Genomic DNA, 24,909 nt, shown 5'->3' with positions numbered 1-24,909 from the left:
CAGTGTTATTCTACATTACTTTTAGCTCTGATCTGTGTATTTGATGGTCAGTTATTGGGGTACCTTAAAAATCATATTCCAAGCATATCTACTGTCAAAAGAAGTCCTCAAATGGATGCACCTCTCAGGGAGTTGTCTATTGTCACTGATTAAAAGATAAAATCCTTTTCTAAGCAGAAGCAGGCCCCTTCAGACTCAACCAGGCTAGACCCTGTTGACCCTGTTGACCACCAACAGGGAACCCCACCCTGCGCCTCACTCATGTGGCAGTGGTTTCAGGATGCAAAGAACCTTTATTATGGTTGGACTTAAACTTTATTTGAGCCACAACCATATAAATATCTGTACACAACGTTACACACTACACAAGCATGTCAGCCATCCTCCACCCCCACCCACCCCTGCTTCCCAACTTCCAAGCGCACGGCTTTAGAAACCCCCCAGGAGGCAGTAACTCCACCAGAGCACAGTCACACAAAAGGATGATTTTTACATCTTGAACTCAAGTCTAAACTCACTTGCTAACAAAAAATAAAAATAAAAATAAACTCACTTGTTACTAATTCCTCAGCCTATTGGGTGAATATTGAAATGAGATTTAAAAATATAGCCTCCTCAGAACATTTCCTCAAAAGACAAGAAAAATGCTAGAAGGCAATTTAGTCATTTGTGAGTTCTGAAAAAAATCAGGATCCTTTTTTGCATCTGAATATAAATGTGTGGTCTAGAATTGTTATGTTCCATGATAAAATCATGAACATAGACAGAAATAGTCCTCTAATCCTATTCTATGGTGCACTGAAATCATGCAGGGGGTAGAAAAGTATGGTCAAATTTCCTGGAGGGTGGCTTTCTCGTATACACCTACTTTACACTGACACTTTCTTTTCTGTAGATATTCTAAATGTGCATCATCAATTTCTGTCACTTGTCCAACACCTAGTAAGTGCCTGACAATGTTCCAACATTTCTGGATTGGTTCCAGAAACAGAGTGACTGGTAACTGTATCTACAAGTGGCTAATCTATTTTGATGTGAGCTTAATTAATGCTGCATATGAAACTCCAAATGTTACAATCCAGGAGTTCTAAAATTTTAATTATTAGACTAACTTAGCTAACTTATTCCAAGATGAAATTTTAATTTAATTTAATGTTAAGTATTAAATTCCTTTACAACAAATTCATTTTTCAACAGAAAGGGGTTTTATAGAACCACTCTCTATTTACTCTTTTAGCACATGGATAAGAACTATATAAAAATGTCACAAATAATATATGATTTCAACATTACAACCTGATCTGCAAATTTTCAGGGAAGGATTGGGCTGCACAGTTCTGATATCTGGCCATGAAATCCAAGCTGCTGTTGGATGAAGTTGGAGATTAGAGGCTGAGGCCATTGCTGGCATTCCATCGGAATACATGGGGCAAGCTGATCTGGTCAAGATGTGTCACGTGGATCACAGGAGCTAGAAGAGCAGGTAATATCACTCCTCTGAATAAGTGGGTTTATCTTTTGTGTAGAAACCAGACAAGGGATCCCTGCGTGGCGCAGCGGTTTGGCGCCTGCCTTTGGCCCAGGGCGTGATACTGGAGACCCGGGATCGAATCCCATGTCGGGCTCCCGGTGCATGGAGCCTGCTTCTCCCTCTGCCTTTATATCTGCCTTGTCTCTGCCTCTCTCTATATATATGACTATCATAAATAAATAATAATAATAAAAAGAAACCAGACAAATATTCCAATCTCCGTAGCATATGTGCTTTGTGTTATTTTCCGTTACATAGATGCAAACTGCTGAACCCTCTAGCCTTCCATATAATTCATATTTCTGGAGACTCTAGCAAGCACTCTATCTAAATAAGTTAGCTGGGATCATTTTAAGCACTCTCCCTTCCCTTTTTTAAGGCTTGGGGAAGCTTAGTGTTCAGGACAAGAAAAGGAGAGATCTTTGTCATCCTAGACACACAAAGCTCCAGCTCTCTATCCTATTGCCAGTTCTTAGAGCAGGAGCTTCTTACTTGAGGGTATTACTGGAGAGCTAGCCATTACTCTTGAGATGACATTTTACTCTGTCATGCAATATTTGAGTTTGCTGCTGCAGCCCTTGCTGAAGAGTAAATAGAGAAGAGGTATGATTGCAGACATCAGGAAATACCCATAAGTGTGATCCCTGACCCTTATGAAATTTGATCAGGAAAATACGAAATGAAATGCATAAACCTAAGAACCAGCTCCGTGAAGGAGCAAATTTGTTAAAATTTAGTTTCTAAAGACTAGGAATAAAATTTTTAAGATAAATATGAAAGGAGAAGAACAAACATATTTTTCTAAGAAAGAAACTGTTTTGAAAAGTCACCCTGGGGAATCCCTGGGTGGCTCAGCGGTTTAGTGCCTGCCTTCGGCCCAGGGCGTGATCCTGGAGTCCCAGGATCGAGTCCCACGTCGGGCTCCCTGCATGGAGCCTGCTTCTCCCTCTGCCTGTGTCTCTACCTCTCTCTCTCCTCTGTGTATTTCATGAATAAATAAATAAAATCTTTTAAAAAAGAAAAGAAAAGTCATCATGAAGGTAGTGTCTTTGGGTTTTTTCCATCAAGAAAAACCAGAGAGAAAAATTGGGTTCTCTGCAAATTCTTTATTGTCAGTTTCACAAGAAATATTTGATTTCAGGGAACGTGGTTATACACACTGAAATCCGTGTTAACTGCCTTGAATAGATAACAATGTGGTCATTTCTATCTTCATATGCATCATTTTATTTTTTGTAAGTAAGCTCTATGCCCACCTTGGGGCTTGAACTCATGACCTCAAGATCAAGAGTCACATGCTCACCAGCTAAGCCAGCCAGGTGCCCTTCATCTGCATCATTTTAGATCGTTATACATTTCAGTATACATGGGATTAGGTGTGCCTACCTTAACAAGCTTGGAAGACATGGAGATCAAGTTGGGTATGAGTGTAATATTTGTTTTTGTTTTTGTTTTTTTTTTTGACCTCCCCACTAATTCAGACTTCTTAATAAGATCTGGATTTGGGAAGGAGAAATGGACTGTAATGATAATAGATGCTATCTTTTTTGTTTGCTTCAGTTCGTGTTATATGCCGGGTATTTATGATATCATTTAGTCCTTACGGTTGAACTATGAGCTAGCTAGTATATTTATCCCCTTTGACAGATGATGAAATGAGGGCTTAAGGAGGTCAAACAACTGGCCCAGAATGACACAGTTAGTAAACAGGCAGTCAATTCCCAGGCTCCTAAAGTGCCAAGAAGAGTTCTCTGTCTTCCATCCACTGCTCCCCTGAGCAGGCACATGGTGAGCCATTACCTGGATCTGCCCTGACCTACTGGTCAGACCGACCCTCCTGTTCAGTGAAGTGAAAAGCAATGAAAATACTCAACTTGAGCTGAGAGCCAAATATTTTATCACCTAGGACTCTATTTATATAAAACTCACTCGCTTGTAAAGCAACTTGGTTGAGTGGGTAAATAAGCAAAGAGAAGAGCCAGAAACTTCCTCAGCCCTTCGAGTTAATGATCAGCTGGTCTGTGAAGCCTGGCATGGGCTGGCAGTGAGTAGCAGGGAAAAGTTGAAAGTCCTCTAATCCTTCACTTGGCAAATGGATAAAAGGAAACTCGTGCTCTATACCTTTCACAGAGTGGGAACTGACTTTACTAAACGTCTTTTCTGGTGATTTCAAGGGGCAATGCCAAAGGTGGAAGAGAACAGGTCATAGCAATCCCAGAGGTGTTTTCTTGACCCTGGAGGACCCATTAACAAGCAGCATATAATAATCTTGTCACCTAAAATTACTATTTCCATGAGCAATTAAAAGGGACTAATTACCCAAAACAATTTGTCAAAATTAAGGCTGACAGTTTTGCTACCATAATCCTCAGATTGGGCAGGGAGAGTGGCTCCTATATAGAGAGACTTGGTGACCTAGCTGTCACCAAGGAGGTTGTCAGCTAACTGACCTGAGGCTGCAGCATGATGGAACACACCAACATGAACATGGAGCTCGATACACCCTCTGCTGCACCAGGAATTTGCAGCGATTCTCCATTCTTTGGGATCCTCTCTAATCCCTTTGAGCATCTGATGAAAGTTGTAACTGGAAACTCTTTTCACAAAAATACACATATACACATACACACAAAATATTCATGTATGATTCATGCCCCTGGAATCCACCATGAATCCTTAGGAATCCGCAGACCCCAGTGGACCCCCACTTTAGCCCTACCTCTCTGATTCAGAATGGACTTCCCGGAAGGGTTTTGCATAAACCATAGACAGAGACAGCAAGGTGAGGCACAGATTGCCCTGTGCACTGCAGAAGCCAGGCACGACTGGGCCTTGGAAAATAGCAAAGCAGCAAAGATCAGCTTTGGAGTTTCCAGGCTGGCCCTTATGACTGCTCTTCTTTCACTTACCCTCAGCCTTTCTCATGGCCCCCTTCACTCCTCAAGCTTTGAGTCCATTAAGCAGACCCCATCTTTACTTCGTGTGTGCCTGGAATACAAAGCATAGGAGGCTCAACAACCCAGAGCCTATGCATTTCCTCTGTCTTCCCTGAAACATCAATTTCAGGCTATTGGCTGCTAATCAAAACCAAGTGGGGAAAATTTATATTCAAAGAGGCGGATCAAAGCTAAGGAACATAGGAATAATTTTCTTCTAGATTGGTATTTCTTCAAATGTGCCCCCCTGGCCACCTGGATCAGAACCAGGGCTTATTTTTTGTTTTTTTGTATTTTTAAAGATTTTATTAATTTACTTATTTTAGAGAGAGAGATTGAATGTGAGCAGGAGGAGGGGCAGAGGGAGAGGGAGAGGAAGAGGGATAGGCGGAGGCAGAAAATCTCAAGCAGACTCCATGCTGAGTGCAGAGCCCGACACAGGGGCCAATCTCATGACCCTGAGATCATGACCTGAGCTGAAACCAAGAGTAAGAGGTTTAACCAACTGAGCCACCCAGATGCCCCCAGTACTTGTTAATAATGCAGATTCTTAGGCCTAGACAATGAAGGATGAGGGTGAGAGAGGGCAGTGAGTCTACATTAGAAAAGAAAAAAAAAGAAATAATACACACCAATCCTTCCAATGGTATCTGGTTACAATGAGAACAGATTCCCACCCAACCTACACAGATGATTTACAATTGCTATAAAAGAAAGAATACTCACTGAGAGTTTCTGGACTCTGGAGGGTTACAAGTAGGGAGAAAAGATAAATATTTTAATTTGTTTACAAAACAACATTTCATAAAAGTTCTGTAAGTTACAGATATCTCTAGAGACAAAGTTTCCTTCAATCTGGAGGAGCAAACATGAGGGGATCGGCAATGTTTTGAACAAGAATCATTAAAAAACGGTCATCGTTGTCCTTAAAAAATAAATAAAATAAAATATAGATTTATATCATTAAAAAAGAAAACCTTATCAGTAAATTATTTTCACATTGATATTTGAGCACATTTGCTTTTAAGACTTTAAACTTTATCCTGAATCAAATAAAGTTACAACAACATATCTGAACCCTAGTGCTTTAGGCTCCCAAAGAAATGCTGATTTTAGACAGAACCAAGACTTAGAATGAATTCCATCAAGAATTGCCCCATATCATTTATAAAAGTGTTTATTGAAGACACTATCTCTTATAATATAGCTGACAACTTCACTCAAGGTTAACGTTTGGATGAAGCTTTTATGATAAACCTTGAATATTTCTTTTATTAGATGATGAGTGCTAAATAACCCAGAGTCTTTCCATTTTCAACTTGGCCTCCAGGAAACTCAGATCTAAATCTAAGTATTTAGATTTAGTACTGTATTCCCTTGTGGCCTCTTTCATACTGAGAACTGCTCACCTACTTCCTTAAATATATGCCTCAATTCTCTTTACCTTTGCTTAAATTACATTAAACATTCATCCTTTATTGAAAGCTGCTGCTGGGACACCTGGGTGGCTCAGGGGTTGACCATCTATCTGCCTTCGGCTCAGGCTGTGATCCCGGGATCCGGGATCCAGTCCCACATCAGGGAACCTGAGTCCCACAAGGAGCCTGCCTCTCCCCCTGCCTGTGTCTCTGCCTCTCTCTCTGTGTGTCTCTCATGAATAAATAAATAAAATATTTTTTAAAAGAAGGCTGCCGCTAATACCTATTCAAAAAAAAAAGAATATAAGCAACCTGTTAATAGATAAATGTTATTCTTTTATACCTTATGGAATAGTGGAGAGAGTGAAGATCAGGAGACAGGAAATCTTGGTTCTTGTCCATATGTCTTTCTCTGTCTAGCAGTTTCCTTAGGCAAGTTGCCTCATTTCACCCTCTGAGAAGGGAGCAAGTTGGATCTCAGAGGCGTGTCCCAAGTCTACACCCTCAGCTTATGTGCTTCCCATCATTTTGTCAGTGTGAGGACCATGCTGTCATCTCCAAGAGGTCCACCTGCAGCCTTGAGTATTTGAGTGTCTGCTGGATGCTGGACCCCCAACTACAGAGGCATCAGGATGGGTAGAGGATGGTACCTGATGTGCTGCAGGTGGGAGACTCCAGGAGGGACACCCAGGAATACTCACTGGGGTCACAGTGAGGGCAAAACAGGTCACAAGCAATACCAACCAGGCAAATGGTTGAGTCATTGACCCTAAATGATCCCCTTATACGCGAATGTATTGGTATGGTGGGAGGGGGGGAGTTTGGATAGAGGGTAGGAGAGGAGAACTAGAATAAATTAAATAAAACTATAGAGGCTCACATTGATTAAAAGTATGTAAAAACCAACACAGAAGCAATTTTTAAAAATCTAGTTTTTGTAAAAGTAATAAATGATTTACCTGCCATTGATGCCTAATTTCCTGGATACACTGATTTTCTTGGCAAAGTAGAACAGCTATCTGCTCACAGCCTTTAAAATAGGGAAATTTGCATTTTTGTTGTCGTTGCTGTTCTGAACAGACTATGAACCTTGCGTATCCATGGGGAGCTGCTGGGATGACGTAGCAGAGTGTGGAGCAAAAGGGTCTCGAATCAGAGCTGGGTTCCAAACCCAGCTCAGCTGCTTGTTAACTGGGAGAATTGGGAAAGTTATTGAACCTCTCTGAGCCACAGTTTGTCTCTTGGGAGGATGAAGAGAATGGCAATTGGTTGCCTCATACTTTGTGTAATAATATTTTAAAACCCTGTTTTTCTCCATTTTGCAGTTAAGAAATGCTCCAGCTCTAGACCAGATGTAATCTTTAATCGCTGTAATATCTACTTTATCAGTGATTTCTGTGCAGTTCCCAGAGCCCACTATCCTTCATGGCTGGGACCAGCAGAAGAATATAAAACTGAGTTAAAATCAAGATTCTGCTCCTTTTCATTGAATTGTAATAAAATAATATTATGAAGATCGACTATATCCCCAAAGTTACCAGCATCTATCAAAAGAAATAACACTGGTTTCTTCCTTTACACCCCCCCCGCCAAAAAAAGCGCAAAAAACAAAAAAAAACCCCACACTGTGAGTGCTGCAAACAGCTAAAGACAGAGAAGAGGATTTAAGCAGAACTTAATCTTAGATAAATATTAGTTTTCACAGACAGCCATGCAAGCAAGCGTGGGTCAAAAGGCAGCAACTGTCTTTTAAATGGATACAAATTGAACATACTTATCACAAGTTCACAGTGCAAAAGGATTATCATCTTTAATCAGAGTGTTAGGGCTTTAATTAAAGTACATTCTGCTTTAAGGGAGGGACAGATGTATGCAGATTACAGAACCATAGAAGAATTCATTCATGCTGCATTGTACAGTGGATTTACATTATTCTGAAGGTTTAGCCTTCCAGTGGAGAATAATTCTGTGAATGCCACTATTTCCCTTTGCTGTAATCTTTGTTAAAGCAACATTGGATTTCCGCTGTTCTTTTTCAGGATAACGAGATCAGCATAACAACAGCGACGTCCGGGTGTCCGTGGCCACACTCCGAGCAGCTTGCACACCTATTGTACACCTATTGCACAAAAGGGTCCAGGGGCTGGAGATCCAGCAGAGGTAGGGCAATGAGCCTCACAGTGAAGGAAGGCCTGCCTCTAAGGCTTTACCTTTTCCCATTTGGACAGTTCAAGATGCTCTAAGGGCCTTTAGGAATTCCAAGCCATTGGTGGGGCCGGGGAATGAGAGAACCAGAGGAATTTGCTGTAGCCATTTTTCATGGTAAATGAGAGTTAATGGCCATTGCTTTCATTCATTCGTTTATTGATGTGGCAAATACGTCTGGACTGCCCCTATGGCAGGTCCTAGCCTCAGTGCTGGAGAAACAGCAAGAAAACCACAAACAAGGTCTCTGTTCTTACGGTGCTTACAGTACTAATGGAGAGAGATGCTCAGTATGTACCTCCACTCATTAATATCTGTAAAATAATACATATGTTAATACGTAAAGAAACCAGAAATCTAATTTATAGTGTGGTCAATGTGCTGCAGGGAAATGAAGTACAGTGGGTGAGTCGAGGTCATGATACAAGGAAGTCTTCCTGGTGAAGTGAGATTTGTGGCGAGAGCTGATGCTCATCACAGAGATAGGAAGCGGCCATCCACGTGGACACAAGGTTGTCCTCCTTGTCCCGGGGGGATGCAGGAAGATCGACTTCACATCAGTCCAAATTCAGTGAGTCACTCCTTTGAGGTAGTACAATGGCTCCTAGAGACCTTTGTTTACATAAAAAGTCATGTATGGGGGGCGCCTGGGTGCCTCAGTGGTTGGGCGTCTGCCTTGGGCTCTGGCCGTGCTCCCCAGGTCCAGGGATCGAGTCCCGCGGGGGCCTGCTTCTCACTCTGCCTGTGTCTCTGCCTCTCTCTGTGCATCTTGGGGATGAATAAGTAAAATCTTTAAGAAAAAAAGTTATGTATAAGTGAAGCCATTAACCATCATCACCTTCATGTGAAGCCAGAGTGGTTTCCTGGGCGTCTGGCCCCTGCCTGTGGCTCTTACCCTCACTAGCTTGTGGAGACAAAAGAGCGTTACTGCTGACCTTCTAGAGAGGGTGCGGTGCTTTTGCACTCGTCCCCCACATACTGCGGGGATCTGCATGTGCTGTATTCTGAGAGATGGGAGTATTAGGCACAGTGGTTTTGCAATTAATCTCTTAGGAACTATAACTTCTTTCTAAAATGTCTTTTTAGAAATGTTACCCCATATATTTTGTTTGTGGTTTTATATATTGAAGCTGATTGACTATAAGGTCAAATATTGGAATTAAAATTCTACCTGTGTTTAAAAGTCACATTAACATGCTGTAATTATTGACTTCTTTGGAGGTTTCTGGAGACCAGGACACTAGACTCTCCAGGTGTACTGCCCATCCGACTGGCCCCTCCTCCTTGGTCCTGGCTGGATCTCCCTCACCTCCCCTAGCTTTCAGATCTAACCAAAGACTTTTTCTCATCTGCTTTTAGACTTATTTGCTTTGCTATCTCATCCACTGCATGCCTTTTTTTTTTTTAAAGATTTTATTTATTTATTCATGAGAGACACACAGAGAGAGAGGCAGAGACACAGGCAGAAGGAGAAGCAGGCTCCATGCAGGAGCCAGATGTGGGACTCGATCCTGGACCCCAGGATCACACCCTGAGTCAAAGGCAGATGTTCAACTGCTGAGCCACCCAGGTGTCCCCACTGCATGGCTTTAAATGCCACATATAGTGCTCTCTTCGGCAGCACGTGTACTAAAATTAGAACAATACAGAGGAGATTAGCATGGTCCCTGAGTAAGGATGACACGCAAATTCGTGAAACACTCCATATTTTTCATTAAGGAGGGTGTACGATGAGATGAGCACTGAGTGTTATGCTATATGTTGGCAAATTGAATTAAAATAAAATAAAATAAATGCTATTTATATGTTGTCAACTTACATTTTGCTTCTCCAGCCCAAACTTCTCATCTAAACTCTAGGTTCATAAGTCCACCTGCTTACTTAGCCTCCGTTTGATGTCTACTAACCCTCTAACCCTAATTTTCTCCAATCCAATTATGTTAACTTCATCCTTCTCGTTGTTCAGGACCAAACCCTAAGTTATTCTTAACTCTTGCCTTCTTTCAAAATCCACATCAAACTGTCAACAAATCTTGCTGGATATGCCTTCAAAATGTACCTTGCATCTGACTACTTCTTACTCCCTTCCCTACTATCACCCTGGTCCATCGTCTCCCCCTGGACCACTGTTCTACCCTCCTACCCCTCTCCCTGCTTCTGCTTCAAACCACCCAATGGTAGGCTTTCCCCATGTCAGCAGTCCATGTGCTCCTGTTAAAATGCAAGTCAGATCTGGTCACTTCTCTATTCACAGCCCTCCAATGGCTGCCCATGTCCCTCAGAGTGAAAGTCACAGTTCTCACAGTGACCACACAATCTGCACCCACTAGCTCCTCCCACTCTGCACTGCTCTCTCTCCTCCAGTCACACTGGCCTTGTTCCTATAACATAGCTTGTGTGCTCCCGCCTGGCAGCCTTTGATCTGCATGTCCCAGGCTCTTCCCCAGATCCATGTGCCATTGTCCTGAATAGTACCTTCTCCATGCACCCTTCCCTGACCATGCAATTTAAAATTATGGTTTTCCTTCCCAACTTGTTTGTCCATGTTCCCTCTCCCTGCTGCAATTTTTGCCATAGCACTCTTCAGCATCCAATATATTACTGTCACTACACATTACTCTTTGCTGTTGTTTGTCTCCCTCATTAGACACCACAGAGGCAGAGACTGTCTGTGTTGTCCTCTACTAAATCCTGGGCACTCAGGCCACTATTTGGTGCACAGAAGAAAGTCCTTCTTGGGACCTGGGTGTCTCAGCTGGTTGAGTGTCTGACTCTTGACTTTGGCTCAGATCATGATCTTAGGGTTCTAGGATCAAGCCCAGCATTGGGTTCTGTACTCGATGGGGAGTCTGCTTGAGATTCTCTCTCTCCCTCTTCCCCAACCCCTCTCTCATGGGTGTGTCTTCTCTCTCTCTCTCTCTCTCTCTAAAATGAATAAATTAATTTAAAAAGAAATTCCTTTATTTAAGAAGATAATAATTGAGATAAATCTATTGGAATAATTTCACCAAAAATTAAAATGCATGGCACACCCATATTTGATTTCTTGTTACCATTCTCCACCAAAAGGAACTAGAGCTTCTTGGAGAAATGGCTCATTCCAGACCCAAGGCAAGGAAAGTGCAAGCTGTGCCTGAGAATCCTGTTGTGTTTGAAAGCAAGAAAATTCTCAAGAGTTGAAAGGATTATGTCAAAAGGACAACAGAGTACACTAGAAGGAGCTCTTCCTGGTCAATACTGGGATAATTTGAATATCAATATCAATATCAATGACAGAAACCCTTTACAACACATTGATCTGAACAAAATCCAGAAAGCCATAAATAACTACACCCCCCACTACCAAAAGAAAGAGAAGTGTGAGAAAGAAAAACTTTTCTTAAGAATGCCAGATATTAAACATAGGGGGAATTATGGAATTAAAAATCGCCATTAAAAAAATAAAAATAAAATAAAATAATAAAATAAAATAAATAAAAATAGCCATTTTGCAGCCCATGCTAAAATAATTGGTAAAAGATGGTTGGGTTACACGGTGTTGACGCAGTGCCAAAGTGTCCTGCAGAGATTATTTATTCCAGGCAAAGGGAAAATTTTAACTTTTTGGTGGAAAACAATAGCAGTTACCCCTTAAACCATGTAATCCAATTTTAAATTACTAATAGTGAGACATCTTCATGTTACATCTCCCTGAGGCAGTGCGATCAAAAGCTTACATTGCCATAAAGTAGCAAGAGCTACTACTTGGCAATCACCTTCAGTTTGTCCCTAAACCTGATTTGGGGACTCTTCATGGTTGAGAGATTTAAAAACAAAAAATTCTGAGACCACCCATCCCTTTAGATTTCTCCCTCTCCCAAATAATTGTCCCTGTTTCCGGGTCCCCATTCTTCCCTGGGTACCAGATCCTTTGTGAGGTACATTTGGCAAAACAAAATGGCAGAAACATAGAATCAGCATTTCCTCTTTTCCCAGAGTCACCAATTTAAATTAAAGGCATAAACAGAGATAAGATTTTGCTAACATGGCTAATTGTATTTTAGTATTTGATTTGTTCTTGGAGGATTAAACCCACTCTCAATATAAATTCATTATGGATGTTTCTCTGCTGCTTATTATGTCCTTACAGTCCTACGCTCTAATAAGTTAAAAAGGCTGTTTCAGTTCTTTTTTTTTAATCCCCAACTATTTAACTTTCTAAAGCAGAGTTTTTAATATAAATTATGGCTTTGAATAACAAAGAGTTACTGACAATTTTCTGTCCCTCTCTCAGTTTATAACTTCTTGTCACCTTTATAAAAAATCCTAGGTACACATCACATGTCTGATGGGGGCTGGGAAGTGGGAATTCCCACAGCTGAGGCGCTCCTCAGCCGGTTCCTTGTCAAGCTTAGTACTTCAGGTGGTGATGTTGTCCAACGTGACCTACTCAAACTGGGGCTCTGGGAAGCAGTTGGCCGCATCTGCTGGTACACCCGACCCGGTGCAGTGCTGCAATGTGGGATTCCAAAAGTGCTTACGGAAGAATGTCACTTAGAGTTTACTTTTGACATGCAATATGTAATCTATTCTGCCAACATTAATTAGTGCTGGTTGCTAATGATTCTCCCTATTTTCATCTTTTACATTATTTTCTTTTCCAAATGCAATTAAATGATCACATTCAGAACAGGCATTTACATTTGCTGTCTTTCCAGATTCACATTTACAATGTGATCAGGTTTAGATTTCAAGACAAACATGACTCTTGGACATGCAAATTAGGATCGGCCTTCAGGCTCAAATTTGAGTAAATTAGGTCAGGAATAAACCAAATGAGCCTGCCAGCAAGTAGCTTTCATAAAGTGATGTGACTGCTTGATATTTAATCTTCTCTGCAGCTCCTTGATTACTGTAATTTCTGTGCATCTCTATCCTCTCTTCCTTCTGATTCTTGTCACATCATTCCCCCACCCCACCCCACCTCATGTAAATTAGGCCTCTTGGCTGACCTTCCATTGCTGCAAAGCCTGGCTTGTTCATGGAACTCAGGAACTCAAGACTTAGGGACTCAAGAAACCGTTTTATGTCAACTCTTACTCTCCCTGCCTGGAATGCTCTCTTGTCCTCCCCCATAGTCTTTCATCAGACTACCTCCAACTCATTCTTCAGGTGTGCAAGTAAGTCACTTCTTTCAAAACATCTGCATCCATGGAGGGGGAAAAATGGGGGAAATGGGGGAAAAATTATCCGTGTTGAGGCAACATGGATAGGTTATGTTAAATTTCCCCAGCCTGGCTTTGGATCTAATTTTTTATCCATTCTGATTTCTGTTTAGAGCCTGGATAAGGGGACATATACCAATAGTGCCCTAGACTCTCTGTCTTAACATTTATCATCCTTAAAAAAAAAAAAAAAATTTATCATCCTTAGTAATAGCTCATTGTCTATTGCCCGGATAACATGTGAGCTCTATAAAGATAAGAGCAATGTCTGTTTACCATTGTCCCTGCAAGCCTAGCATTTTGCCTATTACATTATAGGTACTCAATAAAAATTTGTTGGATGAGTGAATGCTTCCATAGAGATGCCATAGAGCAGAGATCTGCAAACTACAATCCATGGGCCAAATTCAATTCTGTCTTTATAAATAAAGTTTTATTGCAACACAGCCACATTCATTCATTTACATAGACATTACCTCTGGTTGCTTACACACTACAATGGCAGAGTTGAGATGTTGCAACAGAAATCATACAATCTGAAAAGCCTAAAATAATTACTATTTGGCTCTTTACAGAAGCTTATCTCACAGTGCCACAGAGCATAGCCATAACCTTCTGGGTTTTTATGAACTCCAAAATTGATCAACATGGGATTAATTTAGAAGGTACAGGGAGAGACCCACAGTGGGCTCCGGTGAAAGAGCCTTGGTGGGTCAGACACTTTTAAAATAAGTAAAACAAAACAAAAAATAAAATAAAATAAGAAACAAAAGGCTCCTTGAATTATACATAATATCCTAGAAACAGGAAAGTGATTGAGAAGGAATTTGAAAATGTGGGCATCAAAAGTGTTATTATCTTATAAAAAATAAAAAAGGGAGGAGATGCCTGGGTGGCTCAGTCGTTGAGTGTCTGCCTTTGGCTCAGCTCGTGATCCTGGAATCCCAGGATTGAGTCCTGCATCGGCTCCCACAGCGAGCCTGCTTCTCCCTGTGCCTGTGTCTCTGCTTCTCTCTGTGTCTCTCACGAATAAATAAAATCTTTTTTAAAAAAAGTGATATTATTCACATGCCATCCTAAAATTTAGATATGTTAGAACATTTACGTCTTGGTCAGAGTCACTCAAAGGTCAAAGTACCATTTAATTGGGTATTTTATCCTCATCAAGTTTCATTGGCTCATCTCAGGAGTGGGAACATCAGCAAAGGAATGAGTTTTACCTCCTTCATCTCTGAATGCAATGCTGCCTAAAACAAAACAAACATTTGCATCCTATCAATAAGTAAAGTGTTCTTAATGAGGATAAAACTTCGAAATGAAAGTATACACAACAGCACGATGGTTTCATTTCCCACCATTCACAGACGTTCATTGTGATACTGGTACTGCCTGTGGACCGGATGTATCATGTTACAGAATTAAAGAACTAGAATCCATGACCATGAGCTGAGCAGTCAGCAGAGTGCCTTGCTCATGCTGGACACTTGTTCATATCAAGTGGCAGCCACAGCGGCAAGGATGGTACATTGCATGGGCGTGGGCTATGCAAGCAGGTCCTTGTATCTCACAACCACAAATTGTAAGCAATCTTAATAACAGTATTACCCATTTCATCTCCAAATGCACTGTTACTGGTTATTTGGAGTAACATTGGAGGAACAACAGTCCGGAAGGGTGCCTGATTTAACAGTGATTGCTAACATTGTCCTCCTCTTTCTGAATGGCCACCCACAGATGTTCTCTATCCCACCTGTGGGGGCCATGGCTTGACTTTGCCCTGTACCACAGCAGTGGAAAGGGCATAATGTCTGTTTCTGGTGAAGCATGGCTTAGCCACCTGTGGCTCTGTGCAACTGGACAAATCACTTCTCTAGGTCTTTGTCTGAAGTTTTCTAAGGTCCAAACTTACTCCAGAATTACTGTGTAATTCTGAGAGCAGAGTCACAGGCCTTCTGACAATTCCCATGCAATCCAGTCACTCTGTCAACCAAACCTTCTGTCAACCGGACCTTCTCAGTTGGGATGTCCTGTCTATATTTGAATTTGGTGACATAGTAAAATCGCCTCCTCACACGGTCTGGTCCTGGAGAAAAGATTGGAAAATAAGGAGATTTCCTCAGAACTTGGTGTCAACCCAGGATGGAAGTAGAGGCACAGCCCCTGACCAGCTGAGGAAGAAGGAAGAAGGGAGGAGGAGGGGCCCTGGCCAAACCTTAGGAAACCTCATCTGGCCCTTCCCCAAAAGCCCAGCCTGATCTCTTCTGGTGTGTTGATGAGGAAAAGAGCCAGTCAGGAAAAGGGCTGTAGTCACTGACATGAGCTAAAACAACGTTTTCCTAAAAGCTCTGAAATCTGCTTCCTTAGCTGACAAACAAGGCAAATCTTAGTGATTAATTTTTCCTTCAAAGCACTTATTTCTGTCACTTACAAAATTCCTCAGCCTCAACATTTACTCATACTTATCTCCAAAACTTATACTTATCCTCATGCATATTCGCTAGCAATTCTTTCAGTCTCCCCCGTAAGACTACCTAAGTCCATCTGGGCAAGATGCAGTGTGATCTCTCACACCAGGTTTCCATGGAGGGGAAAAAAAAGGAGGAAGACAAAAAGGAAATATTCCACTAGATTTAGTTTTCTTTAATTTAAATTTCTTTAAATTTCCTCAGGCCCAGCCTCCTGACACTCTCTAGCCCATCTGGGTATCTGCTGGGCCCGGAGCATGCTGCTGTACGTTGGCAGCTCCCTGTCTGGAGCAGTCACTTGGATTTAATGATAGAAATCAGCCCGTCTCACCTATTCTCCTCCACGTACCGATCCTGATAGCGGTGACTTCACAGCACCAGGCCTGGTGCTCTAATTGGATGAGCTGTGGAGCATAAGCACGCCAGAAGTGGAGGGGCTGCCAGGGCCATGCTGTCGAGAGAAAAGAGAAAGTCATTATACATCCTGCAAACTGGTACATGAACAGGACATATTTTCTTCCTTCATTACAAGTTAGCAGCCCTCAGATAAATTTACATAATCATCATGACTTTGCCAAAGCTGAGGAAAACGTAAGTCAGCTCGAACTGACGCCTACCTGACATGCTGATAGATGTGTCCATCTGTGAGGACCAGACAGAGCCGTGTCCCCGCCCGCTACACGGAGCTCGCTCACTGTCAAGAGCGGAAGACGGGGCCGGCGAGGCGTCCTGGGGTCGGGGCTCGGCCATTTCTCCTCGCCCTGCTGGGCTCTTCGCGGTGGGCCTTTGGAGAAGAGCCTTTCGCAAGATTGACTTGATTCCGAGGAAATATAAATCTGGCTGTCGTGTCATTTGTCCTCTTCCACGTACTAAATGGAATAGTAAATCCGCTTCGTTGTGCTCATGCGTTTGCTGCTAACTCAGCGTGGGCTGAGGGAGGGTAGAGGAGCGGCCTACACCCACACCTGGGCCTTCAGGGCACAGTGAGCCTATGTCGCCATACTTCATGGCCACAGCCCGTATTTTCCTCAGCATTTGCTACAATAAAATCAATGTCACCAGAATAGGGGTCCCCAAAGGTAAGAGCATTTAGTGACTCCTGGTGGTTACAGTATGTTCTAATAACTCTCCAGAAAGATCCTCTGTGCTGGAATTGGTAGCAGCTGGAGCTGAGTTTTGAATCGGTGGCTATTTCGTGCCTAACATAACAATCGAGAGTCAAACGTGTTCTTCAGTGTGTTCTCCTCTTGGGTACAAAGACTGTGTGTGTGGAAAAGCACCAGAAGCATCTTGGCAATGAGGTGATACCTGCCACTAGTTCTCTCATTAACGTATCTGGAAAACTATTGCAACCTGACCATCATGTGCTCAGCTGAGTTCCCCCTCTCTTGCCATCAAGAGTATTAAACTATGGAAAGTTTGAACCCCTAGGTTGCCATTTTTGGTTCCCATTGAACAGGTCCTGGCTTCCAAATGCATTGTAAGACTCCTGGAGACATGAATCAAACCTGTATTAATTTGCATGTCCAAGATTAACAAGCCTGGGCTTTGGCACTGGCTCTGCCACTAATGGGTAGACTCTCTAAATCTCATTCTCCTCAACTATAAATTAAGAGAAGGAACTATTATTTGATCTATTAGGTTCCTTCTAAATCAGATATTTGATAGGTTTATGATTATCACTTATTATGCAACATGATGATAAAATGACAAATGGGCTAATGTATTCCTGCTAAAGTCTCTCTCTCTCTCTCTCTCACACATACACACACACACACACACCCTCAGCAGCTGTTGGAGAGAAGGAATTTTTAAAGAAGGGGTCCCCATTGGAAATCCTCTGTCTGCCCAGTGGAGGCTGCTTTTAATGGGCCGAGCCCTGGCCATGACACATGTTTTAGGTCTTTTTCGCAGACAGGACAGCGGATCAGTCCAGTGCTGTTTTTATTTCTTACTCGGAAGCTTTACTGCTTGTCTATGATAGTTTCACATTTATATAAATGTCACTTTATTGTTCTTACCCATTTACTGTGCATAAACAGTCGTAGTCTAAAAGTCAAGCAAAAACAGGTTTAGCAAAACAAAACCTGCCGAGATCGGAGAATATTCAGTTTCCTTCTAAGGCAGACGTTCTGTAATAGTTGAATGAGCAAATGGTTAAATGAATGGATTTTTCCATCTGAGCCCCAAAAGCAGGTGTGAGGTCTTCCTGGCCCAGAGGGGAGCCCACCTCTGCTGCCCAGGCCTCCCGCCCCAGTCACCATCGGGTCCATCACAGGTGCCATCAGGTGCTTGACAGATGAGGGCTCTTCCCCAGTGCAGGGCCTGCATGGCACCAGCTCCTCAGAAGTGTCACACCTCTGCATGGACACCCCCCTCGCCGGCCTGGGCCCCTTGGGAGGGCTCCCACGTCCAGACACACGACAACATGGAGCTATTGTTTCGGAATACAACATTCCCAGAGCTGGATAAGGGGGAGAAGAGAGAAAATTGCTGGCGGCTTAATCAGTAATAAACTAAAGAGAGGAGGTGTGCTTTGAGGGGTTTGTCCCCCCTAACTTGAATGGCTAAGTGGTAGCTAACAAACTCAACTAAAGTGATCCAAAACCATGTCCTGCCCCTAGGACTTCTTCCAACAATGAATGCCACAGCTGGACTCTTAATTTGCTTGTGTGAAAACACAAAGCAGGCGAGGAGAAAGAACTCTGTGTTCAGGATTTTGCACCTTTTTCTGCTAGCCTGTGAGGACTACAGAGGGCAGCCACTGAGGACCTAGGCCGGGGGAGGACACAGCACTGGTTCTGGGCACGCAGCATCTGTCCGTTCCAGCTCAGACGTCCTTTAGGTCCTCTCCACCTTCCTCCAATCCCAGCCTCTTGGGCATAAACACTGCAAACTCTTTCATTGTGTCCGGGCTCCCACCAACACAGACAAACTGAATAAAAATAAACACCCCCACCTTATAAGTGGTATAAGCACCAAGGGTCAGCTTTCAACTTTAATGTTTTTACTTTATTTTTTCAGTAATTTCCTTGTGGGTGCCCAGAGATGCTAGGGGTCATGTTCATGAGTTAGCTAACTTGCGTCACTGACCTGTAAATAAGGCAACCAGACTCCAAGTTTGATGTACTTAATCAGTAAAGAAAAAGATAATCACCAAATCAAAGTAAGTGTTGATTTTGCTCAGGTAGGTGTTTCCTGGTGATTTTGTTTACAGTGAACACCAGCCAGCATCTTGAGTTGCTACAGACAGCTCATTTGGGGGCATTAGCAGGCCATATGCTTACCATGGATGTGGAATATAAGTAACATGAGGGGAGAAAAAAAAGAACAGTGAGTTTTAGATGTGTCTTCTCATTCCACAGTCCCCAACAGAAGTCTTTATTGTAAAATGTGCTATGTTAGCTTAAATCTTTAAAGAAATCACATCAAGAGTTTTCAACTTCTCCTTCAGAAGAAATTCTCGTGAAATAAGCTTATCATTGTAGACTGGAAATCTCACTATGATATTTCATCAATTCCAATGATTTGTTTTTGTCTTGGTTTTATTCACATTTTAACGTCTCTGAAATTATCATAGGTGCTGCAGTCAAGGGTGTCGAATCTAATAAACACGTGGTGATAAAACTGTCTGGTGGTTGCGTGTGCAGTGGCCTATCAGGGTGCAGCCCGCCTCAGGGATGGGTGAGGCGGAGGCCAGAGGGAGGGTGGGTAGCAGCCTAACAGCGTGAGCGGCCGGGCCAGCAGTGGAGTAGATGAGCAGTAGCAGATGTCAGAGACCCCGGGAAGTTGCCCATACAAGGGCACCAGAAGTGAAGCCCCTTGGAAATCTGAGCTAAGCAGTGAGGAGCACAGAGTCTAAAGAAGGTCCAAGTCAGAGGGGGAAGGCAACGGATGTAGTGTTTCAGGGCCTGCCTTCTGAGGTTACATAAACCTGGCTTTGCACCCCAACCCTATCGCTGATTAGTGACTTGCTTAGTGTTACGTACATAATCTCCATGTGCCTCAGATCATTGTCACCAAGATAGAAAAACACAGAACCCTTCGGGGGGGTTTGGTAAGGATAAAATGGGATCCAATATGGCAGAGGACATTGCACAAAGCCAGGTAACTTCTGAGTATCCAACAAATGGCAACTACTAGTTTTCACATCATGTAGCAATTTCCTGGCCTTGCTTTTGAGCTTGCTTATTGTTGCTGTATTTGTAGAATTTAGTACAAAAGAAGCTGGTTGGAATCCAGTAAGGAAAAGGCAGTTGGTGGCGCCTACCAGTGTGGGCAGCATTAGGCACAGGATCAGAAGGACTGCTGGTGAGCTTCCTCCCAGCGATGAAGACTATCTGTCCAAGGACACACCTAACTGAGGTTACAGAGTAGGTCCCCTCATTCACAAAAGATTTACTAGGACTATTGGGTGGTCTGATTTTATGATGCGTTCTGTTTCCATTTAACAATAATTCCTGTTCCACATTCATTTTCAACTATAGGATATAATTATCCTTTTATCCAAGGCCTCTGCTAGTCTTCTACCCTCATTATTGTCTTTTCAGTGCCGTGTTACGGGTTTCTCTGATGGGCCTAAGGTTGGTAATGAATTACAATGAAAGTTAGCCATAAAGGCTGGGTAGCAAAGTGGGTAAGATTGTGGTCTAAGGTGAGTCTTAAGTTATTATTCATAACTCATGACATTTTTCCTTCTGTTGGTATGGAGAGTTAGGACTCGGCTCAACATCTAAGTACAAAGAGGTCATTTTTGTTGTTGTTTTCTTTTTACAAAATACAGTAGTTTGAAAATAACCTCATTATGTGGTGCCAGTGAATATAAATTACAACTCTTCAGATTGACCATATAACCAAAACAGATGTTAGAATAGCTTGTGGTTTGAATTCTTCTTTGAACTATAGATACTGCTGTAATCAACAGGAATTTCTGAATCTTTCTGGAGACACAAAGATAATATGTACAGACAGAAACATTTTCATTCTTGAGGACTTATTCCTAACTCAGACTTACTAAATATCACCTCTAGACACAATTTTCAGTCTGCCTGCTTTAATGAGAAGTAAAATATGGCTGAAGACCACCAATCAACATTGACCTTAAGTGGCACCTTCTGTGATTTATGTCCTAAGCAAAATTATCATTTTTCCTGGTTTTATCAAAGAGGAAATAAATCGGGAAGGAGTCCTTCTGAAGAATTACAAAAATATGTTATGGACTTTGAGTAATGACTACCAGAATGAACTCACTTTCAAATATACCCAGTGTCTTTTTTTTTTTTTTTAAGATTTTATTTATTTGACAGAGAGAATGAGTGCACAAGCAGAGGGAGTGGCAGGCAGAGGGAGAGGAAGAAGCAGGCTCCCCACTGAGCAAGAAGTCCTGCATGGGGCTCCATCTCAGGACCCAGGGATCATGACCTGAGGACCTAAGCCGAAGGCAGACAACCAACTGAGCCACCCAGGCGCCCCTACTCAGTGTCTTAAAGAACTTAACTTTGCCATGTTGTCCATGTTGCATTAATCTGGTCTTATTTCTAGTCAGTTTGATAAAAACTGATTAAGCTATTCACCAAAGCTATCTCCCTTCTTTCCAGGCACACAACTCAATTCAACTTCTCAGCCTCCTTTCCAGTTGGATGAAGCCATATGCCTGAATTCCAGCAACTAGAATGTGAACAAATTTGATGAGTACCACTTCCATCCTAGCCTATAGAAATCTCCCACTGGTGCTTTAATAGATTGACTTCTTCTGTCTGCTGAATGAGTATTGACACCCAGGGAAACTTCCTAAGCCTCTCCTTGAAGGTGACAGAACAACCAGATGGAAGGAGCCTAGGTCCCTGAATCACTAGTTGGGGGAAAGCCACCAGGAACATTTACTTTTTATCTATGAGAGCAAGAAATAAATTTACATTGTGTTAAGCAAGTAATATTTTTCAGCAGCAGCTAGCAACCCCTTTTAAAATCTAGTAAGCAAGGAAATGAAGGACATAGAATGTTTATTAGAAACTTTGAGGTTTAAATTTTACACACCCAGAGTTTTCCTTTCCTTTGTAGATAATACTATTAATAATGATTATCATCTTTATGAAGACAAGGCTGAATTTTCAGGTACTGATGCATTTTATCCTTTCTTCTTAGCTAGAAGAAGATTTAAGGAATTCAAGGGAGTCGAGATTGAACCTGGCATGTTCTCTTTCAAAGATAAAAATGTGGCTGGAAGAAGACAAGTTTCTGAGAAAACCTTCTGTGTGTGTAAAACAGACTTGACTTTACCTGCTACCCCTAAAGAATCCTGCTAGAGGTTAAACAGCCAATTCTGATCATACCGGACTATACTTCCCCAAGCCACACCACACACACACACACACACACACACACACACACACACACGCACACACACACTTTTTGCCTCCTATCCATCAAAATGGCCCAGTCAATAAGAGTTGTTCTCTGGTGGGACCATACAGCATGTTTTCCTTTTTGTTTCGTCCAAAAGACAATCTACTGAAAAGGTCCATCCATAACCAAGTAGATGTAAGTTTATAAGGTTGGATAGTGGTTATGACAAAGTGTGAGAATAAGTGATAATGAAAATCTATTTGGGTAGAAAGGTAAAGGCCTGATTCCTGGAATTGTAGCAAAGATGAGACAACTCTGTGTGTGTGTGTGTGTGTGTGTGTGTGTGTGTGTGTGTGTGGAGGGGGTGAGTCTCATAATTTTCATGTCTAAAATAAAGCTTTCCATCCCAATGGTTTCCCAGAAACTACCTTTAGAATATCAAAGTAGAGTACTTTTTTCTTTCAAATAGAGAAAGAGCCATGACCTTTTTCACCAGAGAACCTTAAGGTTTAATCCCAGCTTTTTTATTTACCAGTTGTGTTATGCCTGTCACAGATGCCCTTGGAGAGATGGGAGGAGAGGAAGCAATTTAGCACCAATATTAATGAACATCACAGATTTATTTCTTCTCTTCCTCCCCCCTCCTTCCTTCCCTCCCTTTCTTCCTTCATCTTCTTTTCTTCTCCATTTCTTCCTCTAGCTAACCTCTTCCTTTTCTTCAATACCCCTTCCCATTTAATGGACTGTTCTCAGTTACTATGACTCAGAATATACCCAGTAGAGTGGGCAAGAAGTCTGGAAATGGGACTTAGAGGATCTTGGTCCCAGCCCTAGCTTTGCCACTATATGGTGTAACTTATTTACCTCCTTTAACCTTTCAGAACAATTACCTTGTTTTATGGAGGAAATTAATACCTGCTAAATTCACCTACAAGACCTAATGTGAAGCTTTAGCAAGATAGTGAATGTAAGAACTTTGACTTTTGCTCCCTTCTGCTAAAGAAGTGAATAAAAGTCAGATGAACACTGCACAATTCTCACAGATAGTTCTCACACAATTCTCATGTGCTGTGAGCACAGCATAACCTATAGACTTGTTGAAACATGATGTTGTACTACACTTGGAACTAACGTACACTGTGTGTCAACTATACGTCAATAAGTACAAAATAAATAAAAATAATAACAATAACTGAGAAGAAAAAGGAAAACCACACAACTTTCTACTGGCAGTACTATGAATAGCTGCAGATTTTTGGAAAACAAAAGTTCTTTAAAAAGTTTATTCCCTTGACCATTTCTATGAATCATCCTAAGAAAGTGGGAAAAATCTTTAGGTATAAAAATATCCATTTGAGTGCTGTTTATCATAGAAAATGCTTCAACATAAAAATCAACATAGACTAGAGAGTGGATGGTACAGCCACTTGACATTCATACATATGTTTCAAAGAAAATGTTGTAGTATGGGGAGATGTTAACGACATAAAGTTAAGTGAAAAATGCAGAATGCAAAGTTATATAATTCCAACTATTTAAAATATTTATTAAAAACGATTGAGAGAAAAGAAAATAAATTGATGGTATCTGTGTTTAAATAGTCAGGGGTATATTTTAGGTGTGTTTTGTTCTTGTTTGTATTTTCTCAATTTTAAAATAAGCAACATGAGTTGCTCTTATATTTAAATATATATGATAAAATGAATAATACAGAAGTACAATTTTCCTAGCAGTCTTACATAAACAATTTTCTCATATTTCTTATGAAATAACACAAATCTTAATAATAGGAAATATTGGATAATGGTTACTTTCAAGAAGTGGAATAAGATAGTATTGTTAGTTTTGTTGAGTTAGTGTATGATTTAATAAAATGAGAATTAATGAGGTTCAGCTCTGAATGTAGATGTTAAGTTCACTAACTGAATCATAACGAATTCCGAATACCCAGCAGTATTGTCAATAAAAATGTATTTATCTCTAGGGACCAGAGCAGCCAAATAATCGTATTTGTATTCAATTTAGTTTAGGAAAATTTATGTCTTGTTGGGATGGAGACAATTGTTCATGATGTGTACATTCTAAATGGTTTCAGAGTATGAACATAGCTTGATTCCTATTGGGATCTCGGACATTTCTCTAGCCAAAGGTATAAACTTTCTCTTAGGAAAATAAGAAGAAACAGCAGCAGAGGAAATTCAGTTGTTTTTCCTAAAGTTAGAAATAGTTTTAGCCTTACATACCCAAGCTTTGCTAGTAGGTTACATTTTAGTATTATAATCATTCTATTAAGTAAGTAATATTAATAATCCAATTTACAAATGATGAGGCCAAGGCTTACAGACGCTGAGAAACTCATGCATGGTTATACAACCAGTAGATTACAGAACAGTCATTTCTCCAATTTTGTCAGGCCCTAGTGGTCATTTTCTTTCTTTGCAGGGGGACTGCATAATATAAGCTACTGGGGTCTGGAAGCAGACTGCCTGGGTTCTGGGGTAAGTTACTTTATTTTGGTTTGTTAGATTCCTCATCTGTAAAAATGGGTAGAATGAAAATAATTGCTTTGCAAGATTGCCGTAAGGCCTGAGATAATGTCTGTGACATACCTGATGTACAGGAAACAGAGACTAACTCTGTTAGCTCTCATTATTACACCTCTCACATGAAGAATCTGAAAGATAGCAGCAGAGACTGACCTTGAGAAAGCAGGGTGTGGCAAAGTGCGTTCATCAAATACCAATTCTTTTTCCACTGCTAGACCACAGTTCCAACTTCCCTGCAGTAAGGTGAAGTCATCTGACT

The 24,909-nt window shown here is 41.5% G+C and overlaps 1 protein-coding gene and 1 non-coding gene across 3 annotated transcripts in view; both read left to right on the top strand.

The window, feature by feature from the left end:
- The window catches only part of CCDC148 (coiled-coil domain containing 148), a 279,432-nt gene extending 256,685 nt beyond the window's left edge, over window positions 1-22,747 (top strand). Inside the window, exons 15-17 of one of the 2 annotated variants that reach the window (XR_005990690.1) lie at window positions 1,316-1,483; window positions 7,925-8,045; window positions 21,357-22,747. The gene's annotated coding sequence lies outside the window, so the exon portion shown is untranslated. Of the gene's footprint in view, window positions 1-1,315; window positions 1,484-7,924; window positions 8,046-8,477; window positions 9,597-21,356 lie in introns of those variants that run through there. The other variant, XR_005990691.1, reaches the window with a different exon arrangement.
- On the top strand, window positions 9,696-9,802 carry LOC121472448. Its single transcript, XR_005982914.1, has one exon. It is a non-coding gene; the product is annotated as a U6 spliceosomal RNA (small nuclear RNA).
- Window positions 22,748-24,909: the final 2,162 nt, after the last annotated feature.

The sequence above is a fragment of the Vulpes lagopus genome, chromosome 11 (genome assembly GCF_018345385.1).
Source record: "Vulpes lagopus strain Blue_001 chromosome 11, ASM1834538v1, whole genome shotgun sequence".
Lineage (NCBI taxonomy): Eukaryota > Metazoa > Chordata > Mammalia > Carnivora > Canidae > Vulpes > Vulpes lagopus.
This window is presented reverse-complemented; position numbering and strand designations above follow the sequence as displayed.